The sequence below is a fragment of the Syngnathoides biaculeatus genome, chromosome 5 (assembly GCF_019802595.1).
Source record: "Syngnathoides biaculeatus isolate LvHL_M chromosome 5, ASM1980259v1, whole genome shotgun sequence".
NCBI lineage: Eukaryota > Metazoa > Chordata > Actinopteri > Syngnathiformes > Syngnathidae > Syngnathoides > Syngnathoides biaculeatus.
In genome coordinates this window covers 17,107,632-17,116,539 of record NC_084644.1, presented here as the reverse complement: position 1 = coordinate 17,116,539, position 8,908 = coordinate 17,107,632, and the positions used below count along the sequence as shown (strand labels likewise).

The 8,908-nt window shown below is 40.6% G+C and overlaps 1 non-coding gene across 1 annotated transcript; it reads left to right on the top strand.

Annotated features, from left to right (window-relative positions):
• The first annotated feature begins 8,424 nt into the window (after positions 1 to 8,424).
• On the top strand, positions 8,425 to 8,497 carry trnat-ggu (transfer RNA threonine (anticodon GGU)). Its single transcript has one exon. It is a non-coding gene; the product is annotated as a tRNA-Thr (tRNA).
• The last annotated feature ends 411 nt before the right edge of the window (positions 8,498 to 8,908 follow it).

Sequence of the window (8,908 nt, the reverse complement as noted above, 5' to 3'; positions counted from 1 at the left end):
AACAGAACACCAGTTCCCAGAAGATCCGTGTCCCTGAAGACAAACACAGCTGCAAATCTGCTTCTACCAGAAGTGACAAATTATTCCACATTTCATTTCCCGTTAATTATTTTTTTTCTCACTACATTTGAGCCCACAATGTGAAGTGTTGAACTCCTTTTTATCTCTAAGGACAATCGTAACTTATGCCATCTTTACTATTCAGCATCTCTGTCTCTCTCGCTCTCTCTCTCTCTCTGTCTCTCTCTCTCTCTCTCTCTCCTTGACTTTCATCCTCTCTCCTTGACTTTCACCCTCTCTCTTTCTCCCCCCCCTCTCTCTTTCTTTCTTTCTCTCTTGGGCTCTCTTTATGGCAGTGCTCTGTGTCTTGTGATGCTCATAATCAGCAGTTATTATTTTTAGACCACTGCAGAAAGGAATAATGGAAGATAATACCATCACATTGATTATTATTGGCATTAACATAGATTTAGAGTACAGTGGGCCCTTGCACATTCACGGTTCACCATTCGGGGTCATGCACTTTCATAGATTTTGCTCAGTTTTTTTTCATAATGTACCACATTTTCACAGCCATAAGATGCACTTAAAGGGCCACTGACACCTAAAACATAATTTTTAGTTTGTTGTTAACCCCCCAAAAAAATCAGCCAGAATGGACCCATCCGTTTGTTCACAGCACCTCAGAATGTTGCCGTATAAGGATTTTTTAATTTTCTGCTGAGAAAATTCTTTAAAGGCATTTGTGTTGTAGAAGAACCAGGAAGTGACATGTTTTGAAGATCCCTACAGTGGCGTGTTCAAGCATTTATGCCTGTTTTATGGTGAGAAATTAGCTGTTTTTTTCTGCATGTTAGCCAAAATGCCGGTTCGTTGTATTGCTGGATTTTGCTCGGACGCTCAGGAGGATGGATTGACTCTTCATATGTTTCTAAAAGACTCGGTTCATCGTGAAAAATGGATTACGCAGGTGGAAAGGACAAGAGCTTTGTGTTTTTCAAAATTACAGGTAGGTGTGAATAGAGCTATTAAAAAAAATAACAGTTGGGGGGAACTAATTTGTCCCACAGTTTATAGCATATATTAGATGTGAATTTAGAATAAATCCCCTTGGTCAAACCAGCAAAATATAACAAAGCGCTTGTATTGCGTTTAAGATAATTTAATCATACACATGTGACAGCTGAGATAGGCTGCAGCACTCTTGTGAGGATAAGTGGTTAAGAAAATGGATGGAAGGTCAATACAATACAAGACAAAACAATAAGAAAATAGAAGTACAAATACAGTTTAGTAGCGTGTAACACAAGCTAACTAGCCAAACAACGTATAGTCACCAAACTCAAACAAATGCTATTTCCAGTGAATGTTCCAGGAAGGCAGTGCGGCCGTTAGCTGGTGGGCCTGGCGTGGAGATGGGTCGATAGGAAGGTGGGCGGCCACGTGTGGGGAGGAGGGAGGAGCTCTCCCCACCACTGACCACCAGTGTCTGGACACCCCTGATGAACTTACTTTGCCCGGCATGGGTTCTTCTGAGTACGCTCCATCCAGAAGATTTGTAAAAGGGTTAGGAAATCAAACAATTATGGGCCAGTCATTTTGAATATTTTATCAGGTTCCTCGTCCTCCTCATCTGTCTGTTGGGGAGTCTATTGTCAGTTATAAGTGTAACGAGGGCGGACTCGTCTGTATAGGTTACAGTTAAATTCCATGGAAGGTAACGAGGCCGGACTTGTCTGTACTTTAAAAGGTAATAAACGAGGGAAGACTCATGTGCATTTAAATTCCGTGGACCGTAACGAGGCCGGACTCGTCTGTAAAGTTAAATTCCGTGAAAAGTAACGAGGATGGACTCGTGTTGCCCACTTAAATTCCGTGGAAATAAACGAGGTTGGACTCGCGTAGGTATTTAAAATAAAATACAGTCTGTATAAAATAACATCTAATAAATCTGCAGTATAAACTGTGTGTGAGTGTGTAAATGAGTGTTTGAGAGACAGGATGTGAAGTGACGACTTGTTTGGAAGCAAAGGCAAGATTCCTCCACCCTTCTGGGTAGAAGCCTGAGGAATAAGCAAGCAAGAGAATTTAACAGTCACCCTGTCTAATACGTAAACGCCAACCGTAGTACACACTAGGTGTGTGTGTTGGCTCCAAATTCGCAAAATGGGGAAAAATATTACTAAACAAAAGGAAAGGGACAACTTAACTTGCAAGGTTTGGAAAATTGCTGAAACACAAAGCCCAGATAAGCTAAAAATATTTAGATAAATGGAATAAAAAAAATACATCTACACTGTCCACCTTAATTCGCAAAAAATAATTCAGCTGAAAATTTACATAGATTGTAGAAGTAAACGTGACCTTAAGATAATGGCCTAAGATGGGTATGACAATAGCGAACGGTGGTTAGAAGAAAGGAAGGAGTCAGAAAAAGGAAAGAACAAGATAATGAATAAAGAAAACCAACCACACCCCCGACCCTGACTTAGACCACCACACAGAATGACTTGATCAGACGGAACTGATTTGAAATGGTACAAAAGACTGGGAGGACTACTATCTCCCACACAGACTGCTGCACAAATGACTAACTTATCACCAAGTTAGGCGACTTGTAACCAAGGATCCATGTAATCAACCCTGACACACAAAATGGCACCGACCTGACTATTTTAGTGTAAAGAACTTGGACTATGGTTGTTGTTGTGGAAGATAGCACTTCACACAAAGCCGACATGAATTAATATGTAGACGATATGGAAAATTTGCTTTCACTGATAGAATATTAAAGGAAGCTGCATTGAGAAAAAAATATATGATAAATGACAAATTTAGATGTATATATGACCAAACAACAAACCTATCCTATAAATAGGTGGCCATTTTGAGCCATGATTTTGTCACATTTCTCAAATAGGAGGTATATGAGTCTCTACAATCAACATTACACAATTTATGGCTTCAATTTTTATTAAAAAAAATTGTAGGACATGTTTGGCATCTGCAAGACATAATCCACAAGGTAATTTCAGCCAATGTAGAGGACAGCAAAGTGAAGGAAAAAAAAAGGTTTGGTCATTATAGATGCCTTTTCAAAAAGGATAGAACTCTTTCCAACCATACATGCCAACAGCTTAGCAGAGAGCAGAGAGAAAGAATAAAATAATAAAGGTTATTGATTTTGAAACCATTGTTAATACTAATCTGTTTTATTGGCTATTTGTAAGATAGCTGTTCTCATTCCAACTGCCAAGGTCGCTGTAGTCCGGTTACACAGAGGGTAGTGGTATTTAGAACCCTTCCGTCTCACTCCGGTGAAGAAAACACCCTGACCAAGGCATTTAGGGGAGTGAGTCTGCTTTCATGATGGCAACTAAACAGTTAAAATTTGCTGTTGGGTGTTGGATTTTATTTTTTCTGCTCGAGTGGTACATGTGGGAACCCACCCAAGATCCTAGAAAACAAATTGGATAACTGCATAGAAAAGAAAAAAAAAATGAGTTCATTAAAATAACATGGTAGATCTGAAAATGTAAAACCACATTCTTGTGACAATAATCATGCCATGAGAGTTGCCAGTGTTACAAAATGTGTGCTTGCGAATGGACTAGGGCTTACGTGTTTTCCAAACAATCCTCAATTCCTTGTGTATATTTGTGTCGGTCCCAAACTACCATAACCTGCCTTTGTTACAGTTTTGAGGTTAAAAGCAAGTGACTGTTTGTTTAAACACTAAATTAGATGTAGAAAATTGGTGTCAAATTGCAACAGGCATATCAAGATAATAATTGGGTTCTCATGGTAGAGAAGGGGCGTCACAGTGGCACAGCTGTAGGGCTTTGGCCTCACAGTTCTGAGCACTGGGATTTACTCTCAGCTCCTCCTGTATGGAATTGCATGTTCCCCCAATGCCTGTGTAGGTTTCCTTCGAGCGCTCCAGTTCCCTCCCTTGTCCCAGGATCGTGCAACATTGATTGGAGACTCTGAAGTCTCCCTACGTGTGATTGTGAGTGCGACTGTCGTCCGTCACAATGTGCCCTGCGATTGTTCTGGCGGCCATTTCAGGATGTGGCCTGCCTTCTGCCTGATGACAGACTCCCACGGCCCTTGTGAGGATAAGCAGCTAAGAAAATTGGATTTTTGAGAGGAACGATACCTAATAATGAAGAAAAAAAAATGGGTTTCTGTGTATATACTAACTTCTTTTGAAAAACAAAAAACATTGTTTTCTAATGATGTACATCAAATTTATTAGGACCGCAAACAAATTGGGAAATTTATAAGCATTGATGTGTAAAACAATTTTTGTGATTGATAATTTATTTAAGTTATTGTTACATACTGACATCTGATGGTGATGCGGAGATAACAGTCTTTGATAAAAAAAAAATGTAACAGGTTAATGTGCTTCAATAACTTGATTATTGCCATTTGTCTGTTCATCCTATATCTGTTTATGAATTAACATCTAATGTACATGCAGTTTTACCCTCGGTCGAAAGAGAAGCGGTATGGGAACGACAAGTGTTTTAACGTACATTGACGCCACTGATGTTCCAATAAGTATAAATTGGCTGATCAATTTGGCAGCAGGATTTGAGTCCTCAGGTTGTTGGCGTACAACCATCAAAAACATAGACAGAATCAACTCCATTCATCACAACGTACAAGAATTGGGCAATTGGACACAGAGAGGGTTTGTAACTGTGTGTGGACTGTTATCTGCTCATTTATGGCATTCCGAAGCGGAGTTGCTGTTGACAGGTTGGCCGAGAGAGGAGAAATCTGTGCTTGGTCCGGAGAACAATGCAGCACAGTGAAGCCAACACACAGCTACAGAGTCATGCCACTGAGGGGCTCCGAACCCTGAACGGCTCATTCCGGTATGGATACCTCCGTGTGAGAGACCTGGATGAATGTCTTTGGAAGATGCGCAGCCCTGTTGTCCTCAAATTTTGTATTAATTGCTGTTTTTTCCAGCAATTTTGACCTTGTGTGGATGTTGGATTCCTTGTCTGCGTGCTCTCATCGTGAAACTTGTTAACACTGTTATGTCACCCACCAATGAACAGGTGGCGGATAAGTATCCTTTTATGATGAAGAATGACATTGAGGACCACAAAGATTTTCTATCGTCTGTGTGCGTGTATTTGTTTTCATAAAAATTTATTCGCTTGAAGAAGTTGCTAGACGATGTAAGAATTTGTGCAAATACATAATAAACAGGAGGGAAATGTTAGAATTATCATTAATATATTTATTATGGACTTGCAACAAAGCAAAGTGTCATCCTTGCTTCGAAGCGTCTTATTCACAAGATGAGCTCCTACACACAGATGCAACAGTATCTTCCTAGAAGTGGCCAATGGAAACTCCATCATAACCAAAGGATGTGCCACATCATCGTCAAAAAAATTACCTTTGTTCATTTCATCTGCTCAGCCCTCCTTTTGACCTTGTGTCTCACAAAAAAAAAAAAAAAAAAAAAGAGTACATGAGAAGCTGGTTCAGAACATGTTTGGAGACTGTAACTGGCCTGTCTCTCATGTACTCGTGATTAGAAGAAAGACGACTTCTTGAACGTTATTTGTGCAATTACTCCAGCAAGTTAGGTGATAAACCTAACAATATCATACATAGGTGATTTAATACAGCGTCAATTATTTTCAGATTTTTGCATTTTGCGCAGTGGTAAGGAATGTAAAGCCTTCTTGAAAGCCTGGAAAGGATTGTGGTGGTCTTTGCACAACTGATTTGAGACACATAATGACTACTGACATTGAATCCCAAAAGGAACTTAACATATCCATCCATCCATTCATTTTCTGAGCCACTGACTCTCATGAGACTTAACATATCATTAAAATATAATTTTATGGGAGCAACACATTACAAAAGAGCTGGGACAGGTGGCAAAAAAGACTGAGTCATTTGAGGAATACTCTTCAAACACCTGTTTGGAACATCCCACAGCTGGTAATTGGTTAATTGAGAAGAGGTGGCTGCCATGACTGTGAATAAAAGGACCTTGCCTGAATTGCTCAGTCATTCACAAGCAAAGTTGGAATGAGATTCACCTTTTCATTAAATTCTAAGTCACTGATTATTTGCTAAAAACATTAAGTTTTTCAGTTTGAGCATTTAATATCTGGTGTTTTTAGTGTTTTTTTTATGTGTAAAACATTGTATTCTGTTTTTATTTTTATGTTTTTTTATGTTTTTAATGAAATGTCCCAACTTCATTGGAATTTGGTTTGTACATTCCACTGCCAGATCTTTCTTGTGTGTCTAAATGGCTCCGTATTATCACACGAAGCAGAGCCAAATCTGTGTAGTCCCACATTGTTGCCTATGTGGGACTTTAGTGGCTGATACCCATTCCACACAAATAGACTTGTCACCAGCGGAATGGAAACCCCAAGGCAGCTGCATCACACCAAAGCAAAGTAAAGCAGGGCAAATTTAATCATCAAACCAAATCAAAAGCCTTTAATGTCATTATATGCTGTGCATCCAATGAAATGATGAGCGCTGCTCCACAAGGTGCAAGGTGCAATAAAATAGAATAAAAATCAAAGAACATCTTAGGTAAAAAAAAAAAAAAACAATAGATAAAACATCAAGGCACAGTTATTGCTAAAATAAATAAATAAATAAATAAATAAATGCAATAAAGTGCCATTGCATAATATTCCAATACAGTACTGTTAATTCAGTGGTTTGAGTTCAAGGACTTGATGGCTCTGGGGAAAAGCTGTCCTTGAATCTGGTTGTCCGTGTTTTGTGGAACCTGTACCACCAGCCAGAGGGCAACAGGTTAAACAGGTGATGACCAGGATGTGAAGAGTCCTTTACAATATTAGTGGCTTTGCTGTGATAGCGGGAGTTGGCAATGTCCTCTAGGGCGGGCAGAGAGCAGTCAATGATCTTCTGGGCACTGTTGACCACTCTTTGCAGAGCTTTCCAATCCGAAGCTGTGCATCCAGCATACCACACTGTGATGCAGTATGTAGGATGCTCTCCACGGTGGTTCTGTGGAAGGCCTGCAGCAGCTTAGCTTCCAAGTTGTTCTTCCTGAGCACTCTCAGGAAGTGGAGTCGCTGCTGGGCCTTTTTCACCACTGCAGGGGTATTTACAGTCCAAGTGAGTTTGTCCGTGATGTAGACTTCCAGAAATTTCAAGGAGTGGACCCTCTACACACACTCCCTATTGCTGAACAGTGGGACCAGGTCGACGCCGGTGTACCATTTTGACAATTTACCAATCTTGTCTCTGTTGGCAAACTCATCTCCTTCTGAGATGAGCCCGATCACAGTGTTGTCATCAGCAAACTTGATAATGGAGTTGCTGGGATGGGCTGGTATGCACTCACATATGTACAGAGAGTATAGCAGAGGGCTCAGTACACAGCCTTGTGGGGACCTGGTACTGACGGCGATTGAGGAAGAGAGGTGTGGGCCAAATCTGACAGACTGTGGAGAGTTTGTGAGGAAGTCTTTAATCCAGCAACAGATGGAAGGAGATAGTCCAAGGAGGGAGAGTTTGTCAACCAAAATACCTGGGATGATGGTATTAAAGGCTGAACTAAAGTCTATGAAAAGCATCCTGGCGTAGTTCCCTTGGCATTCCAGGTGGCTCAGTGCAGTGTGGAGAGCTAGTGTGATAGCGTCCTCGGTGGACCGGTTTCCTTTTAATTTAATTATTTAATGCATTTAATACACAAGGTAACTCAATGTGCTTTACATGATTAAAATCATTTGAATACAAAGAGATAAAACATTTGAAATGGGAAAAAACCAAAATGACAAAAAAAAATCTACATCCATCCATTTTCTTGGCCGGTTTTCCTCACGAGGGTCATGGGGAGTGCTGGAGCCTATCCCAGCTGTCAACGGGCAGGAGGCGGGGTACAGCCGGAACTGGTTGCCAGCCAATTGCAGGGCACATCGAGACAAACAGCCGCACTGACAATCACACCTAGGGGCAATTTTAGATTGGCCAATTAATGTTGTATGTTTTTGGAATTGGGAGGAAACTGGAGTGCCCGGAGAAAACCCACGCAGGCACAGGGAGAACATGCAAACTCCACACAGGCGGTTCCAGCATTGAACCCGGGACTTCAGAACTGTGAGGCCAACGCTTTACCAGCTGAAGCACCGTGCCGCCCTTATCTTAACCTTGAACTTAGAATAATCTTTTTGATACAGTCAATGAAATTAAGCTTTTTCCGTGATTCTCTAAAATCTACATATATTATATTATAGTTGTTTATATTACATATAAACAAGAAAAATAAAAGTACAATTAAAAAAAATGTACAGTGCAAGAAATATCATTAAAATTGTAAATACTGTACTCTAAAGAAACAAAGTGTTGGCAACTAAATCAATTATTGTGCAGCACGATAGCTTAATGCTGGGAGGCCCCGTAGCTCAGTGGTTAGAGCACTGGTTTGGTAAACCAGAGGTTGTGGGTTCGTATCCCACTGGGGCCTCCACTCCCTGAGAAGGGTTGCGTCAGGAAGGGCATCCGGTGTAAAAATTGTGCCAAACATATATGTGCAGTTCATCTGAGATGACACGCTGTGGCGACCCCGAAAGGGACAAGCCGAAAGAAACACACACACGATAGCTTAATGCTGCTTCAGAATGTTTGCTTTGGACTCTGCACTCCATCCACTATTTTATCTGAGTCTGTCGATATCAGAGCTCTGATGGATTTGTATTACATGAGCATTTCTTTCATGTATTCAGGGCCTAAACCATTTCGTGATTTATAGACCAGTAGCATAACTTTAAAAGCTATTCTAAAGCTGACTGAAAGCCAGTGCAAGGACTTTAGAATTGGAGTTATATGCTTTAACCTCTTTGTTCTGGTCAGAACCCGAGCTGCAGTATTCTGGATA